This window comes from Ambystoma mexicanum, chromosome 3q (genome assembly GCF_040938575.1).
Source record: "Ambystoma mexicanum isolate Mex_15411 chromosome 3q, UKY_AmexF1_1, whole genome shotgun sequence".
Lineage (NCBI taxonomy): Eukaryota > Metazoa > Chordata > Amphibia > Caudata > Ambystomatidae > Ambystoma > Ambystoma mexicanum.
This window is the reverse complement of record NC_090926.1, coordinates 997,387,425-997,408,704: the sequence shown is the minus strand read 5'-3', so window position 1 is coordinate 997,408,704 and position 21,280 is coordinate 997,387,425. Positions and strand designations below refer to the sequence as shown.

General features: G+C 48.4%; 1 long non-coding RNA gene across 3 annotated transcripts in view; it reads left to right on the top strand.

Moving 5' to 3' along the window:
• LOC138583165 (uncharacterized) overlaps positions 1–11,045 on the top strand; it is an 86,587-nt gene extending 75,542 nt beyond the window's left edge. For all 3 annotated transcript variants that reach the window (XR_011305175.1, XR_011305174.1, XR_011305176.1), the window contains exons 4-5: positions 9,715–9,900; positions 10,367–11,045. This is a non-coding gene — a long non-coding RNA (uncharacterized lncRNA). The remainder of the gene's footprint in view (positions 1–9,714; positions 9,901–10,366) is intronic.
• Positions 11,046–21,280: the final 10,235 nt, after the last annotated feature.

Sequence of the window (21,280 nt, the reverse complement as noted above, 5' to 3'; positions counted from 1 at the left end):
TTCTCCCCATTCGAGCTGCTATTTGGCAGACAACCCAGAACCATTCTAGATCTGGTCAAGGAAGACTGGGAAAACACTAAGGAAATGTCCCTCACCGAGTATGCCGAGGACCTTAGGGAAGATCTGTCTCCCTTGAGGGGTTTAGCAGAAACCCATCTAGGTATAGCCTAAGACCAGCAGGAGAGGGCGTATAACAAGGGCTGTCGTCTAAGAAAGCTAGAACCAGGGGAGAAGGTACTAGTGGTGTTACCCACCAGTACGAGCAAAATGTTGGCTCGGTGGAGGGGCCCATATGTGGTAAAGGACGTGGTGGGACCGGTGAACTACCGAATACACCAACCCGACCGGTCCCCATCGCATAAAATATATAAACCTACTGAAGAAATGGACCGAACCTGCCCCGATCAACGTTCTGACCACCCAAGGTACTGGGGTGGTTTATGCGACCGGCCATTTGGATGCAGTACAATGGGGGAAATCACTAACGGAACACATGAAGAACGAGATTCAGGAGACGCTCAAACCCCACTGCAACGCCTTCTCCCATTTACCTGGAAGGACCAGCCTAATAGAGCATCGTATAGAAACCCTACCCGGACACATAGTCCGGCTGCATCCTTACAGGATCCCGGAGGCCCGAAGGTTGATCATCAAGAGAAAGATCGAAGAAATGATCAAACTGTAACGCTCACCTGAATCCCTCGGAGGCGCAGGTCTGGGCTGGGGGTTCTCGGAGTCTTCTAGGGTCACGCGCAGGCCTCGAATGCCACCCTGGAAAGGCCGTTTCCTCACTGAGATCTTGATCTGAAGGGTGAGGTGTCTGCAATTATGAGAGCAAGGGGTTAATATGGATATATAAGCCTGACTGGGTAAGCTGCCTCCCCTTCCTGGTACTCCCAAGTAGTTCGTAGGCTAAATGTGCTCACCTTATGTAGGTGAAAGCGGAGCTCTCCATCCTGCGTCTGTGCAGGGGCGCCGAAGCCAGTTACTTCACTGGTTAATTGTCCAGCCTCTTGGTTGCAGAGGATGAAGATTTGGAGCTTGGCCGTTGTTAGCAGCACGAACGGCGGTTGCTTGAATATGGAGGTCCGGAGAGCGATGGAATGGCGAAGGTATTGCAGGCAAGTAAGTAGAAAATGTCAATTCGAAGTTAAAAGCACTTCTTAATGTCTCTTTTCCTTTTTCAGGTCGCAGAAGCAGCTGGGTAGAAAAATGGATGTCGAGGAATGCACCGAGGAGTGAGAAAGATGAGCGCTGCCCAAAACACGTGCGTATAGATGGAGTTTTGTATTTCTTAATGATGTCCTTTTGTTTTGCAGATGCGAGTCGCAGCGTCAGCAGAGGCGAGAAGAATGCAGCGCAGGTAAGGAAAGTTTCACGGAGGTTTACTAACCAATGTCTTTGCTTCCACAGGGTGCCGGAAAAATGGAAAGCTGCAGCACGTGGCTTGAGATGCACCGATGGACTGGGTAAGTGCTGCGCTGGTTTTTATCTCGTGCTAACCTGGTGTTCTTTTCCCTTTTCAGATGCTGCTGAAGACGAAGATGGTATTTCGGAAGGTAAGATTGCGGATTTCTCTTCCCCAGATGCAGAAGTTGAAGATTCTCTGGAGCTGACACGGTGAGCGTCCTGCTGCTATTGCAGAATAACGCGAAGCACGTTGCTCTGATCGGGCGTGGTTTAAATGGCTTACTGGAGTGCTTGGGTGTCTCCTTCCACAGCAGCCTCGCCCAGGTAAGAAGTCCCAGCTTCCAGAATAGTTCCAGTATCTAGTCCCAGAGAGTGGTGCTGGCCACACCCAGAAGGTAAAGTAGTTCCAGCCATGGATGGATGAGGATTTCATCCTGCAGGTGAGTGAGCAGCATGATCTGCAGCAGGTAGGTCCACCCAAGCACCATTCCTTACATCATGAGCCCGGCACGTCCTGTGCTGGGACTGGGTCCCCTTATGAGCCTGGCGCCACTGGCGCCAGGACAAGGTCCATAAGGCCCCTATGGGAGCCGATGGGTGCCTGGAAATGAAGTTGCGACCCAGCTTCCGAGGCAGTTGGGCTAAACCTGACTCCTTGGAGGCTGCGGTCATGACACAAACTGGACATCATTGAACCTTCAACCAGTGCGTGGTGTTCCCCAATCGTACTCGTGCCCAAGCCAGACGGGGCTGTACGGTTTTGTATGGATTTCAGACAGCTAAACACGATATTGCACTACGAGGCCTATCCCATGGCCAGAATGGATGAACTGCTGGAAAGGCTAGGTGCTGCCCGTTACCTCAGAACCTTGGACCTCACCAAGGGGGTACTGGCAGATTCCACTACGGAAATCTGACAAGGAAAAGACAGCCTTTGCTACACCCCAGGGGCTCTTTCAGTATAAGGTACTGCCATTCGGGTTACATGGGGCTCCAGCCACCTTCCAGAAACTAATGGACGTCCTTCTGCAACCACACGACCAGTATTGCGCAGCCTACCTGGACGACATCGTGGTATACAGTGCATCATGGAGTGATCACCTGGCCCATCTACGCGAGGTGGTCTATACCCTGACCCGGGCCGGACTTCATATCAACCCAGGGAAAACGATCCTAGGGGCCCGGGAAACCAAGTACCTCGGACATGTCGTTGGTGGCGGTGTGATTCAACCACAGGTGTCCAAAATCGAAGCAATCCAGGGGATCCCAGTACCAACCAACAGGAAACAAGATAAGAGCCTTCTTGGGGTTTATAGGGTACTATAGATGCTTTATTCCCGGTTTTTCTTCCCTAGCTGCGCCACTGACCGAGGCATTGAAGATCGGAGGTTCCCCGGACCTGTCGACCAATCACGCAGCCATACTGGCCGTGGAGGAGTTGAAGCGCAGTATATCATCCCACCCAGTGTTGGTGTGTCCCGACTTCCAGAAGCATTTCTTCCTGCAGACTGACGCCTGTGGCATGGGGTTGGGGGCAGTCTTCGCACAGGAGGTGGACGATTTCCTTCAACCGATCGGTTTTGTGAGCCGGAAGCTCCTTCCGCATGAATTAGCGTATTCCACGATAGAAAAGGAATGTCTCGCCATCAAGTGGGCAGTGGACACCTTACGGTATTACCTGCTGGGGCGTAGGTTTACGCTGTATACCGACCATGCTCCGTTGCAGTGGTTGCCGAGACACAAGGACACCAACCAGCGGGTGCTACGGTGGTTCCTGTCCCTCCAGCCCTTCGACTTTGTCACCTTACATAAACCTGCCAGCTTCCAGTTGGTGGCGGATTACTTATCCAGATGTACGATCCGGCCCGACCGGCCTGGATCTGTGGTGGGGGTATGTGAGGTTGGAAGCGGGGTTGCTGGCGGGTTGCAGGACGTCCGAAAGGAGGAGCCTGCTGTGCCTCGGGCGAACGTGGCGAAACCACTGCCTCAAGTCACGCTGACTGGGAGCGCCGGGGAGGCGTCCCTGGGAACAGGGATGCCTTGCCGGTGTTCCGCGGCGGTACCGGCTTCGTGGCCGCAGCACCGGGTACTCTCACGAGGACCCAGGTCACTGAGGCTGAGCAGTCTGCGGACACGACGTGCCTCAGCGGCCTCCAACCGCGAGCGGCGGCAGGGCTTGGGAAGTCGAGAGCCCGGCTCGTGCCGACCGCTCGGTCTCGGAGGAACGCCATACACATGGCAGGCAACAGCAAGAGGGGCAAACCAGAACCCCATCCTTACCTCGAGCAGGGCAGACCTCCAGGGAACAAGCCTCCAGTGAGACACCACGTTGGGGGGGCAGGGATACGGGGCCTGTGGGGAAGACGTGCAGCAGGCACGACCCAGGTGGGATAGCAACCAGGGAGTGGCTGACGGCAAGAAGGGGGAGCCGGGACCAGGCAACCAAGGGAAAGGAGGAGGAAGGGAGAGAGCAGCTCTACTTATAGAGGGTGGGTGCCTACAGACCCTACCAATCGGAAGGGGGGAAGGGAAGATGTCCCGGATTGGCCCTTTTCCCCCCTCCTAGCACTGGGTATAAAGGGGACTGGCCTAATGGCAGTGTTGTTGCTTTTTGCAGGGAGAAGGAGAGGAGAGTGAGAGCAACTGGTGGGCCAATCCGGGTCCGTGAGAATAGGAGACACTTCGAGGAGAGGGAATCCTGGTGCCTTTACTCACAGTGAAGAAACTGTGGGACAACCTGGACTCCGATTATCGTGGTCGAGACAATACATTTAACCAGCGTATAATAAAGGTCTTTCAAACTCCACATCGGCTACTGTCCTGATTCTCACACGCTCCTTTGGGATAAGATGGCCGCAACTGCATAGCTTGATGCATCTGTTTCGACGCTGTAGGGTCTGGCTGGATCGGGATGCTGTAGAACCGGAGCGGTGACGAATGCCATTTTCAGAGCCTGGAAGCCTGCCTCAGCATTCTCATCCCAATGAAATGGTACCCCTTTCCGTAATAGTCTGGTAATGGGCTGCACCTTCTTTGCATACCCGTCTATAAAGCGAAGATAAAAATTGGCGAAGCCGAGAACGGATTGAATATCCTTTACAGAAATTGGAGAAGGCCAGTCTATGATGTACTTTTTTCTTGTCCATGGTGACTCCTTGGGGTGACAAAATGAATCCAAGAAATTCAACTGTGGTCTGATGGAATTCAATTTTTTCTAATGTGGCGTACAGGTGGTGTTCCCGCAGTCTCTGCAGGACTGCCCCGACGTGTTTTCGGTGTTCTTCCAGATTCTGAGAATACATCAGAATGTCGTCGATATAGACTACCGCGAATACGTCCAGGTACCCGCGCAGTACTTTGTCTAGGAAGTGCTGGAATGCCACTGGGGCATTGCAGAGCCTGAATGGCATGACCTGATATTCATACAGGCCGAACTTGGTCCGAAAATGCTGTTTTCCATTTGGCCCCGTTGCGTACCCTTACCAGATAGTGGGCTCCTCAAAGGTCCAGCTTCGTATATATTGTTGACCCTCGCACCTGGTCCAGCAGTACCAGGGTCAAAGGCAGGGGATAACTGTTCTTGATGGTTATTTTGTTAATCGCCCTGTAATCAATACATGTTCTTAGGTCTCCTGTCTTCTTCGGAACCAAAAACAAGGGGGAGGAAACTGGGGATGAGGAGTGCCAAATGAAGCCGTTCGCCAAATTGGTTTCTATGTAGTCCTTCAAATAACTGTTCTCAGCTTCTGTGAAAGCATATATACAACAAATAAAGGGAAGCACAGCACCTGCTTCCAGGTCAATCCGGCAGTCATATGGCCGGTGTGGAGGCAAGGTGTCGGCTGCTGCTTTGCTGAAAACATCCCGGTACTCTTCATACTCGTTGGGCAATTCCATAAGTACGCTTCCTCACACGTAGTGTGAAACACTGTGCCACGGACACTAGGCAGTGTGTTTGGCAATGGGTGGAGCCAAATTCGATCGAGCCGGTGTCCCAGTCCACAGTTGGATTGTGGAGTCTCAGCCAGTTTAGCCCCAAGATGAATCCAAACTGTGGGGCTGCTATCACATAGAAACCGATGACTTCCTGGTGCGTTGCGCCACACTGCAAATGTAGAGGTTCTGTTTGCTGAGTCACAGGTCCCGAGACCAATGGCGAACCATCCACAGACCTCTAGAAGTGCCTTAGTACTCAGCGGGAGTCCCAGCTTCCGGGCCACTTGAGTGTCCACGAAGTTGCCCGTGGCGCCCGAATCCACCATTAAGGTTACTGGAACTCGCTTACCCTGCCAATGTAAGTAACCGGTCAAGGTTATGTGAGCCGTGTGCACGTTTTCCAACATCTGTGGGGTGTTTTCCGCTCGGCTCGCTCCTGCCACCCTCACGGGCGAGCTTTCTCGTTTCCCGAAGGCCCTCCTTTCGCTGGTTTGTTGGAACATTCTCGCACAAAGTGGCCTGCTTTCCCACAGTAAAGACATAACTTGTCTCTTCGCCTCTTGTCCTTCTCCTCCTTGGTCAGAGCCCCCCGAACTGTACCAATCTGCATCGGTTCATCTGCCCCTTTCTCTGCAACTCTGGTGGATCTTTGCTGATCTAGTCTATCGGTTTGTTCTCCCACCGTCGCCTGTCCTGACGCCGCTCGCTCTCTCTGATCCAGCCTGAGGGTGAGATCTAGCATAGTTGAACAGGTTTCTGGTTGCAGGTCCACCCGAGCCACGAGATGTTTTAGGTCCTCCCTTAGGCCTTGATAGAACAAAGCCATTCTTCTTTCTTGTGGCGAATCAGTTTCCATGGCCAACTGATTGAAAGCCGTAACGTAGGAGACCAAGTCTTTACTTCCCTGCTTTAGTGTCAGCAGTCCTTTGTCCTTGAGTAAGGTTGCCGCCCTGCGGTTGAATATCTTGCCAAACTCCTCAAGAAATGTGTCCCAGCTATGTAGCAAGGCATCGTCCTGCGGACTAGGGGCGTGGCCCACGACGCTTCATCCCCAGTTAGATAAGAGATTACAAACGCTGTACGGGCCTGTGCTGTCCCTAACACAGCTGGCTTGGTTAGGAAATGCAATTGACTTTGCATAATAAACTGGTTGAAGTTCTGGGGATCTCCATGATATCTTTCTGGTGCGGCCAGGGGTAACGGCGGTTCTGTGGCTACTTGTACCTGAACCGAAACTGGCGGGGGTGCTCTGGGCAACGCGGTCGCTTGGGCCGGATTCTGGATTAAGGTATGCACCTGACCTGCCAAGTTCTGATAATCCTGCCTAGTTGCTGCCAACTCGGCCTTTAATTCTTGGAGGAGGGTTACCACGTCTGCCATGGTTGTGCTGCCTGGGCGCCCGATAAATACTTGGGCTCGCAATTCTGTCAGATCTTGCTTCTTCCTGGCGCAGAGGCAGCACAAACACCTCCCTCCCCGTTGGGTCTTGACACCTGGGAGAGATTAACACAGGCCACCTTTTCCCTTCAGGGAAAGAGGGTTAGGGTCCGTTGAGTGGATAGGCAGGGGAGGTTAGGAACACCGGGAAGAGGGTTAGGTAGAAGTTGTGAATGGGTTTGGGGGTGGTTAGGGTCACATGCTCCTCAGCTCCTGCTCCTGGATCTGGAGTTCTCCGCCCTTACGCTCCTGCACTCTCACATTCACACCAAATGCCAGAACACCTGGTTCTTTACACAACATGTGTTTTCTCTGTAAACCTCTGCATTAACTCATTAAGGCTTAGACACAAATCCCCACATTACACCATGCAGGTTTTCGACTCTGCATTACTTCATGCAGACGCAACTGGGACAATCACACTACCGTCGTTCCCCCCCCCCCCCCATGCAATACGTGTCCCCCTTAACAAGGAAAAAAACGTAAATACACTTAGCTTCGGTTTTCTGTTCTGTTTATTTTTTGGCTTTTTCGTGTTGGCTGGCCACAGCGGCGCTCTCAACCTCGTTAGACACTGCAAGGAGCAAGGATTATGTCAATATGGGCGTGCATACACATGCATGAGTCTGTCTAGGGTTAATGCTTCAAAGTTAGTTACTCCGCATAGCGGATTCACTGTTCCGGGTGCATGCAATAATACACTTGTTTAGAACACAATTGAGTGCTATTAGTTCTGTCTCATGCTGGGTTAATACGAGAGTGTCATGCGTTTCCCGTTCACCTCGTTCGCGGTTCTGGAGTGCAAGTACCTTCAGGACATGGTTCCATATGGGCAGCGCCCTTCGGTACTGTGGAGCTGACTGCGCACGTAAGAATGAAAGCGCACTTATCTGAAATGGTACGCGGGGCCTGGGGTGTGTCTACAGGCGGCGAGCGGGTGCCCCGCGGAGCCTTGCCAACGGGAGCTCTGGTGTTGCACGTCCTTCCTCTCTGCTGGTCGGAATTGCGAGCCCCGTCCGGGCGTGGCTCACGCATGCACGTTGGTGCGGGTGTGGCGGTCCTCACTCCAGCAGGCCCGTGTTGCACACGGCTTGCTGGGAATTGTAGTACTCGAACTGTTCTCTGTCCCAGGGCCATAGTTCTGCAGAAGGGATGGAGAACACACCTGAAGTACTGGGTGGAAGGCTGGCTATCACCCTCCTTGCCCCTTCACCAGCCCTAACCCTGACAGATACTCAAGATTTGACTCAGTTGTCTGCTTAAGAACATTGCAGTGCCATGTAGCTCCTGTGAGAATGTGTCTATTGTATATAAAGGGCATGGTGGCGCTATGCTTGTAATTATTAATTAAATTGCCCAGACAGCTGCATGCTGGTTCACAGACGCCCGCTGGCATAGATTTCCCTTATGTGAGGATTGTTGATGTGTGGCATGTGGGAAGCGTGTGTGACTTTGGCTGCATCTTCAATATTGCTCAGTTATGAAGCAGGGTGCCAAGGGGCACAGTTTTTTGTTTGGCTGACATGAAGGCTGTTTTGAAGTGTGTGGCAGACTGTGCCTCTATGTGGGACGGCATGTGCTGCACACACCGCCAGGTGTAGACTCGGTCAAGGGATGGTTGAAATGCCCTGTTGAATGTGCTCTCCGATTCCTGTCTTCCTGCTTCTGGTGGCACAGAGCGCTTTGGGTATCACTTTACAAAAGCTCCAAATTAAATTTGCTGTTCTGTTTCTGCGCACAGAAAATGGTTGCAGGTATTCGCCCTCTAAGTTCTCATTAAGAAGGGAGAGGATTCTCTAACGGTGGACAAATGCCCTCGGTCCCATCTTTTAATTTCTCTTAACATTGCTCGCTGCCTGATAGTTGCTTTTACTTAAGTCATTGAACACCAGCCACAAAGTAAAAACGCAGAACGCCACTCTCTAAGTGGCATCTATTAATTGTCCAGCAACAGAAAAATTTGCATTAATTGAGAGCTTTGAGCCCCAAACCCCCAAGCATCCTTCTGGCCTTCCAGTTTGAAGACCACTGCCTTGAGGAACCCTAGCTGTTCAGCTTGCAGAGGCCCCGTTTTCATGGGTGAGGCAATTCCTACCCTTCCCCTTTCTAGTTGCATACAATGACTGTTCTACTGATCGCTATCAAACCGTTGCTGGCTTGCTAACGCTCTTGCTGCTCCAATGCCCCCACAATGTTTCACATGAATAGGTCCATGCCTTCCTCAGATATGTGCACCCGACACTTAAGCTATCTACATGTATCAGACCATGGCGCATGTGTGAGAAACCATGCTTCCGCAAAATGTACCTATGGCTTGGTTTACCTTTTTGCATGATTTTCCACTGCTCAGCTGTAGTGCATCATTTATGGCATGGTAGCAATGCTTATGGGGTAGTGGGGCTTCTGAACCTCCAGGAGGATAGGGCCTTGCTCATATTAGCAAAGGCCTGCCTGCTAAATTGTAATATTTACTTTTTGTTCCCTCAGTAAAGATCACTTTGCTCATGGATTCTGTCCCTGCGTATTTCTGGTCCTTATCATTTCCTGTACGTGTTGCTGGCCGCAGTCTGAGACTCTCGAAGGTTGATATTTACGTTTAAGAAACTGAAACAGGTGCTTGTTTTTTTAAAGGACGCACACAAAATGGCTCTGCAACATTTTAGGTACAAGAGCTCTGCAGTTAAGAACGTATTGCCTCTCCAGAGCTCCCACCTCTAATTTTATTAGCGAGGAGATGCAACTAGTTGAAGCCACAATGGGTGAAGTCTTGGAGGAAGTTACCACGCACCAATGCTTCACTCCCAAAGAGGGACACATCAGGCAGGAACATCCATAGCATGCCCACTATAAATTGATGGTTTTCGGTACAGACAATTTTCACAAATACTTGGAGCATACTAAAATCACTTTTTTTCTTTTTTCTTCTTTTAGGCAATAATTAAAATCTTTCTTTTGATTCCGACAATTCTCTGTGTATTTGAAAGGATGGGGAATGTGAGCCTTTGGCAATTCCTGGTGCAGTTAATTGTAAATGACTGATAGAGGGTCTTGATAAACGTAGAAGAGGAATGCGTGAAGAAAAGGATTTCAAAGCAGTAGCGCTTTTCCAGTCAGCAGGTAAGCAATTGTGTTTTATTTTTTTTCCATCTATTTGATGTTTGGGGAGGAGGGTACATCTGACGTCCCTACACAGATGCCTAGTGCTGCACAATGGCCACCACTCTTTTACAGCATCTCTTTCTAGAGTACCTCTCTAAAGTATAAATGGTCTACAGGATTTCTCTTAGATTGGGCATTTGTAGCACACCTGTTGCCATTGCTATGATCTCAAAGCACTATGGGTTGAACGCCCTCGGGCACCGTAGTCCATGTCAGGCTATGTGTGCAGCTAGAATGAGTTGTGGGTAGCTGCGTGGGTAGGGAAGGAAAGCGCCAAGGAGTGCAAGCATGAGCAAAAAATAAACCAAGGGGACGGATAGTATAGCGCTTAACGGGATTCACTTACCCGAGTGTACAGCTCAAGCAAAAGTCTGTTGTATTGATAGTCATAAATGTGACTAACTTGCCCTTTTCATATCCGCAGCCAACAAACAGTGTATTAAGACACAGAAAACATTTGATGGAAAATAATTAAAACCTGTTGTGATGCAGAAGGAAGGACTAATTCAGGCTTTAAAAAGAAAGGCAGAGGAGAAAAAGCAGCTACTGGTGGAATGGGAGTGTTGCGTGAACTACAAGAAGATGCAGCGAAACATCAAGATTATATTGTAAAAGCTAATTGGTGGACTATGCCCAAACTTGGTAATGGCTGTTCAGTTATGCTCACAAAAGCTGGAAAATCTACCTCTTTTGGCCGGGATGGCTAGTGTTTTTCTTTCCTGCCTCAGAACTTGCCTCTGTTGGACAATTGAAAGACGTAGCAATAAATCGGCCGCTGCATCTGTGTAATGTTGCAGTTCCCAAGGATATAGCTGCGCAGCAACTACAAAATATTGGACTAACAATTAACAGTCAATTGTTTGCTACAAATGTTGGACAGATCCAATTTGACAAGCTTAACTCTATCACACGTCTTCTCAACAGTGTGTCCTTGTTATAGTATGATGGTCATGCCTGTTTAGACAGTGAAGTGACACCTGCACGTTCCTACACACCTGCTCAATCATTCAGATTAGTCTTTATAAACGATGGAATTGGAACATCCCCTCAACTGAGTTTGTTTGCTACGTCAGCCTCTGCTACTAATAAACAATATAATTGTAGCTGACATGCTGCTTTGTGAACTGAAGATGTAAGTGCTCTTGTGTGTTGAACTATATAGTTGATCTGGTGAATGTGTAGCTTGGTGCCAACTTGTATATGGTACATGTTTTTGTGCTATTGGATATACTCTGATTTCTGGTGGGCCCAGCGGGTGTTTTCTTGAGTGTGGTGAATGGTCAACTAAGTGTTAGCTGCTCATAGTGATATTGGGTGAAGTGAATGTTGGTAGTCTGTCATGCAGGTAGACCTTTAACTGATTCTGTGTGTATTTTAGTGCAGCCATTTGTAATTGTGGGTTTTTATTGGGTGTGATGCCATGTTAGCTAGAGGTGAGAACTGAAATGAGGGAGTTTACATGTTGGTTTGTGACGTTGGTGGGGTGGATTTGTAGTTTTGTATACTAAATTGGCCAATTTAGTTAACGACATTGGGGTGCTCTAGCATAGAAGGCAAAGACGGAAAGTTGACGGCTGCAAATTCCATTGAGGTTTTCAAGTACACAATCCATATGCTAGACTCACCCCATATTAATACTACTCATCTTACACACAAGGGCTACACCCTGGGGGTAATTGAAACCCTTTTCCGAAATCTTTTGGCAGCATCATAAAATTAACTCCTCCTGAAGTTGTCTGCAATAATCAATCACAATGCCAAACCCATGCTGAAGTTGTCATGGGGGTCCCCCCTGGAATAATCCCCCACCCATCCTGAAGTTGTCATGGGGGGGGGGGGGTCAGTCATCCTGGAGTAAACCCCACCCATCCCTGAAGTTGCCATGGGTTTCATCCTGGAGTAATCCCCATCCATCTTGAAGTCGGCATGGGATCATCCTGGAGTAATAAGATCATCACTGTAAGTAATCTGAAATCACCCTGGAGTAGTTTATGTAATAACTCTAGAGTCAACTCATTTAAATATTTTGACCTATACACATGCTTCAGGATGGTTTCGGATGATCTCCTGTAACGAGCCATAGATGACTCTAGGATGGAGTCACGGGATGACTCCAGAATGATTGCAGGAAGAGCTTCCTTTGTGACTTGGGGTGCTCTGGTTGTGATTTAGGTGCTGATCGCAACATGGTGGGCTCAGGTGGGAGAGCTATGCAAATTAGCGAAATATGCACATTTTTGGAGCACAAGCCATGTGGGTGTGTGTATTTTTAAATAATAGTAATAAAGCAATATTGTAGTAGTAATCTGCTTTCCCAGAGGCTTAAATGCCATCTAAACTGGGCCAGCCCAATGCGAGACCCTGTAGAGGAGAGCAAGATATGGTACTATTCCTAGTTCTGTAAACTCTGCGGGCCAGTCACCACAAAAGAAACTCCTAAAGAGCTTGATATTCTGTTTTTGTTCCCTGCAGAAATATGTCGGCAGCAGCCCAAGATTGGTCGAGCTTAGGCACTCAGTCCTTCGCTGAGAAGTACATCTGCTGGCCATGCCTGGCAAACCCAAGAGAAAGGGTGCTCCTTTTTTTAGTCCCCTGCACTTTACTGAGTCCCGGATGATGGGTACATATGATGGCTGTTGCTCTGGAAAGGGGCCGACCTACGGGCGCGATCACTCGTTAGATACCTAAAATCCCTGACCGCTTTGGCACCCAGTTTTTCTCTGTATTGTGTTCCACTTTGAACCGAGTAACGGACCTTAGCAGTTGTCTACCTCCTGTCCAGGTTGCACATCAGTCGAACGTGTCTGGTAAAGTCACGTGACTCAGGTTGCGTATTTCATCAACTTGTCATTGCAAGATGTTGCATTAACACCAAGAGAATTTTGTTTACAGTAAGTCTTGAATCTTTTGCGTACTTGGTTGTTATTTTAGTGGAGCGTGGTCTGACTGGCTCGTGGGCATAAGGGCCAGTCGGATATCTGCTGGAGGTACCCACCAGCGAACAAGATTGGCATGGGCACACATACTTGGACAGTTGCAGGGATCACCCAGATTGCTGGGATCACATGGCTGGACATCAGTTGCGTGGGGCTGCCGGGCTAGCAGCTGGTTTACACTGCAGTACAGTGGCCTGGAGGCTCCCAGGGTACACATGCTGATCTGGAGGCACCCAGATCAGCAGGGCCGCCCGCAGTACCTTTAGGTGTTCACAGAAGCTGCTGCCGAGCTGGCACACGTCACATGCCGGCTGAGGCTCCTTTTATTGACTGTCAGTCATGACACATATTCTTAAAGGGGCAACACCACAGAGCGGGCCGATTTGCCCTACCTGCAGGAGGGGTATTTCGGTGTATTCCGGGGATTTGTTATGTGCAAGAGTTTGTTGTTTATACAGTGGGGCAGGGCACAAGCATTTTTTGGTTACCCAGTGAATTTTGTTTTCTTGTGTAGAATCTTTTTTGGTCCTACCTATTGGACATGGGTATATCCGGGATTTGCTATGTGCAATATCGGAAGGGAGATGTCTTTTGTGCAATGGAATATGCTTCACTCTTTTCCTGTGCAGAGGGACACCTTTGGGAATGAATTTCCAGTTTAACCATTATAATCGGTTATATTTTGGATTTCTTGTGCAGAGGGCAGATTTGGCTTGCCTGAAGGAGGGGATTATTTTGTGGATCGTTTATGTGCAGCAGAGGGGGCAGATGTATTTTGTGCAGTGGGGCATAGTTGAAAATTACAGCGCCCTTCAGTTTATCACCTTGTACCATTGCCAGGAAGGACTTTGCAATAGCATCCTGGTTGAGGGCTGATGAACACAGGCTTGCTTAAGCATTTATTCTGTGCATAGGGACACATTTGGGTAGTGAAGAATGGCAGACTACTTGTGCTCCAGTATAAAGAAGCAGTTTGCCCTGTGCAGAGGCTGTATGTGGCCATTTGTAATGTGTACCAGAGGGGCAGGAGGGGGGAATATTTTTATTCCAGTGGCAGGGTTGGGTATTTGTCCTCTATGGAGAGTGCAAATGTAGGTATTTGTCCTGTACAGAGTGCCAGGGAAGTATAGGATTTGTTGTCTTGCACAGCAGGGGAGTATTAGGGTATTTGACATGGGGAAAGGTGTGCTATTGTCTGCATGATCGGAGCCGGTAAATTGCTTTACAAGTTTATCTAGCATTTGAAGGGCAAGCCATTAGCCTTGCTTCTTCCAACTGTAAAACCATCCTCTTTGGAATGCCTCTGCATTCAATACATACAAAAATCCACATGGACAATTATGCCCAACTACCGGCATGAGGGAGGGACTTCAACCTTGTGCCGGACACAACACATCTTTCTCCTTTACAAGTGAAATTAAATGTAACATGATGTGATATTTTATTTGTATCGCACCCATATGTGTTTCAGAGTGCAACAAAGGAAGACAAAACAATGACCTACTAGGCCCAGTGACATTGGGAACGTGCTGCAAGTGCAGGGGAGTTGAAGGGGGAGAATGGAAAGTGCTGAACACGTGATGGAACAACAGGTAGTGTGACCAGCAGGTGGTCAGTGCGAGGAATAAGGTGTAGACAACGGGTGTCTAATAAGTGCTGGAAGGGGACTGTAGGGTTGGAGAAATGGACCCAAGTACAGGGGTTGCCAGGGGGCAGTGCTGGTGTTTGGCTGGGAGGGCAGGGATCTGGGCCTGAAATCAGAGTGTAATCAAGTGCTAAGCAGACAGATTAGCAGGGAAGAGGGAGAGCAAAGGCCGAAGCAAAGAGGAAGGTCTTGAGGTGCCTCTGGAACTGAAGATGGCTCTCCTCAAGTTTCAGGGAGGCAGGGAAGCTGTTCAAGAGGGAGGCCCCAGCAGAGGAAAGGGATCTACCCCCAACTTGTTGCTTGAGGAAGCGACTGACCCGGAGGGAGTTGGAGGTGGAGCGAAGAGCTCGAGTAGGAATGTATTTAAGGAGGCAGATTTGAAGGTATTGTGGACCCTATCCACAGAAAGCCTTGTGGACAATGCAAAGGGTCTTCATTTTAATCCTTGCAGCCACTGGGAGCCAAAGAAGAGATTTCAGGGCTTGGGGCCAATGACCAGTCTTGCAGTCCTGTCCTGAATTAGCTGCAGAGGATAGAGAGAGGTTGCGGTCAGATTAAGCAAGAGGCTGTTGCAATAGTCAAGCCTAGAGAGAACTAGAGCTCTGGATGCAGTGAGCTTCTGTGGTCACGGGAGGAAAGGAAGAATATCTCTGAGGAGGTGTAGTTGGTAGTTAGACTTTTGTTGAGACACCAGAGATGTGAGGAGAAAAGGAAAGCGTGGACTCAAAGATAACCCTGAGGTTCTTAGCCCCGCAAGTGGGATCAGGGAGAGGACAAGGGGAGGCTGGCCGGAGAGTGACATTAAAGGAAGGCATTAAGGCAGAGGTTGTTGGTGGCGCACCACTCCTGCATTGAAGACAGACAGCCGGAGATGAGAGAGGGAGAAGAGGTGGGAGAGGGGAGACTGAAAACAAGTTTGGTGTCATCCGCATAGCATTGAATGTTTGAGCAGAGAGCAGCAATGCAATGGGCGAGCGGTGCCAGGTATTGGTTGAAGAGCCAGGGAGAGAGGTTAGACCCCTAGGAGACACCACAGGTAGAAAGTGAGATCGAGGAAAGGAAGGAGCCAAGGACATTGAGGTCAAGTTCTTCCAGGAGGTGGCAGATGTCAGAGGAGTGTTTGACAGCTGAGCAAGATTTGAGAGTGGCAATATGGAGAAGGATGCCATCCTTGAAGGACTTCCGGGGAGGGGTACAAATCAGAGGTACGCCCTGTGGAGGTGTAGAAGGAGCACAAAGGGGGGGCAGAGGAGGAAGAAGGAGAGGGAAAGGTAGCCAAGTAGGAGGCAGAGGGGGGGATGTAAGGAAGCTGATTAAGAGAGAGACAGTACAGCAGTAGAAGAATCCAAATTGATGGGGCGTGGGAAGCATCTGTCAAAGAAAAGAAGGTTGGCCTTTGGACCGTGACGGTGCCATTAAAGTAGACCTTAATGATTACCTTAGAGGAGTGGAAGGGGTCCATTAGTGCCTCCCGCCGGGTGCCACCATTAATGGGTGAGGGAGAGAGCACAGAGACCATATGAGGTGTCCAAAGGTCTGGCGAAGGAACGACAAAGAGGATGTCAGTGAGGGTCTGTCTGTAAGAAGTGCTGGCGTAGGTGTAAGTGATAGGGAGACCATGGTTAGAGCCCAAGTTCTCCTTTTTGATCTTCTTCCTACCAGACCTAGTGATAAGTGTAGGATAGTCAATGGAGAAACAGTTTGTAAAAAATAGGAGAGACAGAAAGTGCCGTAGGTGTCGTGGAGGATGGGGAACAAAAAAGAGAGTGTAGTGGAGGGTGGGTGGCAGGGAGACAGGCTGTGGGGAAAACCAGGATGGGGTAGCACATGGTAGTCACTGGGCACAGCTAAATTCAAAATGGACACAAATGGTACTAAGCTACCTTCAAAATAGCAGCAAATGGTACAAACCGCTAACTTTGAAGTAGCCACAGATGGTACTAACAGCTAAATTCAAAATAGCAGCAAATGGTAACTTGCATCTAACTTTGAAATAGCAGCAAATGGTACTAACCACAGTCCAGTCACTAGCAACAAGCGTGGGAACAAGGGTGAGATGGGGTGAAGGTGGAAAAGTCAGTGGTGTAGAGTGTCGCGATAGGGGTGACTAACCCATGGTTTCAGAGGTAATAGTGTCACTGTAGTTCAGGGTTCCAGGACAATGTTAGAGCACTTTCCTCAAGGTGCTTGAGAGGGGTCCAAGGGAGACCTCACACCCCAAACCAGCAGTGGACAGAGCCTTAGAAAGTGGACCTTTGAATAGAGGGCTGGCTAAAGCCTGTCAGTCCCCAATAGGCCAGTTTAGTTTCCCCAGGTCCAATCAGCATGTCACTTAAGTTTTTGGAGCATTCGAAATCTTAAGTTCTACAACTGGAACGTTCGAAATTGTAACTGGCTCACTTTTGGAACTTTTGAATGTTCGTAACTGTAACTTAAGAATATTCATAATGTTTGCATTTAACAACAGGACAACCTATTACTATTCACTCATTGCTTTTTTTTTAAAAAAATGATGAATAGCTACTGCATGGAAGGCTTAACAGTAAACCTCCCTGTACCTATGTACTTAACTGGAATGCGGGAACAGCGCTTCCTTTGCTTTATCCTATTTGCCACTGAACCTTCCTCTACAAGCCTACTGTTGGAAGATTTGCTCATTACAGAGGAATCCTGATTTACATTTAACTGTCGAACTACTGAGGAACAAACTCTGCCCTGTGTATAAACTCTGATGAGTACTCAGTGCTTACTCAAACATGTTCTCTCTTCAGTTGGGTTCACGCCTCTAGTAGACCTCCCACTTGGGCTTGAGTTAGCAAACCCTGAGTCCCAGAAGTAACTACTCCTGCCTCTGGGATGCTTCTCAACCTACCATAATCCACTTTGCCACCCATTCCGCACACGCCCATCCTCAGTACAGATGGCGTTCTTCAAAACTTCCTTTGCCCTTATGGTGCAGTCAAACTTGGGAATCCCTTGTCCACTGGTCCTGGGTGTCTTGAACAGATCCACTTGCCATTTTTGAATTCTGGTTCTTTGACCCTGTGGTTCTCATCGTACTTTGCCTTTTGCAGCCTCCTGCCTTTCTCTCGCTCTCTCTCTTATTTTGTCTATGTTGTGTTTGGTACCCATGTTGAACTTTGCTTCTCTAATTAAGCACCATGTGATCAGTTGTTTTCATCCCCTGCATCACCTCAAAAGGAGGCACCCGCGTGAAACTATTGGGAGTATTTATTTATTTGCATTTATAAAGCGCACATCAGCCCTTGGGCATCGTGGCGGTGTTACAGTATACTTGCTTAAACGAACAACATTTGCATATAGAATTACAGCATTTTACAAATAGGAGGGTGCGATGCGTTTGGCAGTAGCAAAAATATTTGGTTTTAATTAGTCAGAGGTTATTGGAAGAGTTGCGTTTTCAGCCCCTTGCGGAAGACTGTGAGGGAGGTTTCTTTCCTGGGTGCTGGCGGTAGCGTGTTCCAGTTTTTTGGGGCTAGGACTGTGAAGCTCGAGCCTCCTGCTCTGGATCTTTTAAAGGTAGGATCTATAAATTGATTGCAGTGCTGGGTACGCTTAGGTCTTTCAGAAGTATGCCTGTAAGTTTCCAGTATGTCTTCCATTACCACCTCTATGGAGTACGCATTCTATTATGCTGCTTGCACCCCATCCTTTATAACCCTGTTGAGTATCAACCAGCCCATTTGCTTGCGTGTGATAAAATGCTATTTTGCCTTACCCCCACACTTCCTAAAAATTCTCTAATTTCTCAGGAAACGAATTGTACCCTGTTGTCCGTCACAAAGCTGTCAGGCCATCCTTCCCGCCGTTGTGATTTTCCCCACAAATTCTGTCTCAGGCCATCTTGAGTAGTAATCCAATGGCGATATCATTTGTCCCTTGGAAGTCGAAAGAAAGATCAAGTGCAGTCTTCCGCCAGTGGCAACTGGGCTCCTTTCACCTTTTTGGAATTCTCCCCACATAACTGGCAAACCTGACAGCACAAGCTATCTCTGTGTCTATTGCTGGCCGCCAAAAACTCTCCCGTACTAGTTTTATTGTCAGTGAGGTGCCCGCATGACCCTTGTGGGCACTGTAAATTATCTACTCTCTCACTGTACCTGGAGGGATTAGCTGGTCATCTCTCAATACAGTTAGGCTCATAACACTTAATTAATTTGCTACTTTGATGTATGGATTTAGTTCTTCACAGACCATGTTTGCTTTTGGTTCTTCACAGACCATCTTTGCTTTCGGCCACACTCGTTCGTAATGTTTCAGGATGGTCAGTATCTGATCCTGCTCACTTGTGTCAATCTAGTCTTGTTTCTGATGCATTCAAGATCTCTGTCGCAGCCATTGTGGCTACGATATGTATCTCATTGTCTGTGTCTTTCACTAGTTGAGGAAGGCACGAGAAGCAATCTGCTTCATGTTCGACCTTCGAGGAATGCACTGTTCTGAAGCACATCCCAAGTGAACATGTTACCCTTCTTAAGTACTTGACATAATGGTTGTGCACTAGCTGCACAATTTGGTAACATTTTTGAAAAAAAATCACATATACCTAGGAATTTTATAATTTCTTCGATGAAACAATGCTGGCCTCCTTGACTGCTTCCACCAAATGTAGCTTTGCTATCACACCCTCTGTTGTAATGGTGTGACCCAAGTAATCGACTTCTTTACAGAATAGTTTGTGATTCTCTTCTTTAAGTGTGAGACCTCTGTCCTGTAATATCCTGAGTACTCTTTTGAGAAATTCCATGTGTTGATTTTCTGTTTTAGTAAAAACAAGAATGTCATCTTGGAAACAAATAACGTTCTCTCTTGATTGAATAGTCTCGCTATTAGGCGTTGTAAAATGGCTGCTGCATTAGCAAGGCCAAAACGTTATTCGCAGAAATCTGAATGTAACAAAGGGAGTAACGAAAGCAGTTCTGTGTCTCGAGTCTTCTGTCAGTTCAATCTACCGGTACGCTGATCTTAAGTCTAACATAAAAAATGTTCTAGCATGTTGTGTAAGATTGACCATTTCCTTTATATTGGGCAGAGGATGGATGTCCACTAAAATATTCCTTTTCAATGCTATGAGAGCCACACATAATCAAATTTCATCGCTTCCTGTTTTTGGTGCCAATAATATTGGTACGATCCAATCCGATTATTCTGTTAGTACAATGATCTATCCTTTTCTAGCTTGACAAGTTGTTCCTTGAGTTTTGGTTGAAGACGCAATGGCACTTTCCTCACAAAGGAGAATTGCAGTAAACCATGTGTGACGAATCTGTGGATGTTGTCCCTTCTCCACTATGGGGAGACCTTTGTTGTGGGGCCAGGGTGGTGCGTCCACAGTAAAATAGCCCCCTCCCCGGAGGTGGTGCACCGGGCGAGGTTCACATGGGAGAGGAAGCCCCTGCTTTGTTAAACCCACCCTCTTGCTCCAAGCCTAACTCTCCATCCCTCTTTCCAACCAGTGCCAATATCGGTTATTGCAAGGTCAACCAACCTAGTATGTTAGACCAGACAGCAATCCTGCAAATACACCTTGCTTTCAATATAACTCCAATACAAACTCTGTGAAGATGATGATGACCAGGAGTATGAAGATCACTCCAGAGAACCGGAGTGAACGGTCTAGTCTCTCGCAGCATTTGATTGGTCAAAAGAAATACAAGATGATAGAGGATAACCAACATGAGAGAGCCATCCTCTGAAGAGGAAACCCGGGAGACGCCAACTCGGCAAACCCCAGAGTGCAGCACGAGACTCTATGAACTGAGGCAAACAGAAGAACAAAGGTAGTCCAGGGAGAAGGGGTTACTTTGTATGCTGCTTGAACAACCCTCTAGGCGTCCTAAAGTCTCGCAAGCTACCAAAAAGCAAAAGCGCAGGCCGAGAGGGGCCCAGCGATGGACGGAACAACCACCAACAAGAAAAGGAACCCAAATGCCGGCGGAGATGCAAGGCCCAACCGACAAGAAGAATTGACCGGATAAGATGCCGCCGACCCGAACAAACTCCTAACGCTGCCGGAGCCTCACTATGGAGCACTGCTGCTCGGAAGATGTTAACCACACAAACGGGTATGTGGGCAGACCGTGAGGTGCTAGAGGTCCTGGAGGAGTCGAGGAACAGCTGCAGACCACGAGATAAGAGGTTCTGTGACCCTGAGAATAGGAGAGAAACAAAGAAGTACTTGGATGCTTGGCAGGGGGGGACACCAAACTACGGCAACAGCGCATTGCGAGTGTGTGACCCACACCTGCATGAAAGCTAGAGAGTAAGAGGGTCTGGGACACTGAGAAAAACAGAGACAGTACAGAAGAAAGCACATGCCTGGCAGGAGAATAAACCAAGCTATTGCAACCAGGCATTGTAATTCTGGGACCCGCACCCACATGAGAACCAGAGAATAAGAGGGCCTGGGACCCTGAAAGCAAAAGACACACATAAAAAGAAAAGATATGTTTGGCAGGGGAGTACACCAAGCTGGTATAATACAGTATTGCAAGACTGGGACTTGCACCCATATGAACATCTAAGAACACACAATTCATTCAAGAAGTTACAGTGTCTGGGACCCAAGGAGATAAAAATGAAAAGGAAACCACATAAGGAGGATCCCAGGAGCTAATCCCTAATCATTGAAGCAATACATTGTGGAAAATAAACATTTCTTTTGTTGTTATGATCACCTGAGACATTGGGAATTTTTCAGTTGGCAAGAACTGTCATTAACACTTTAAGGTAAGAA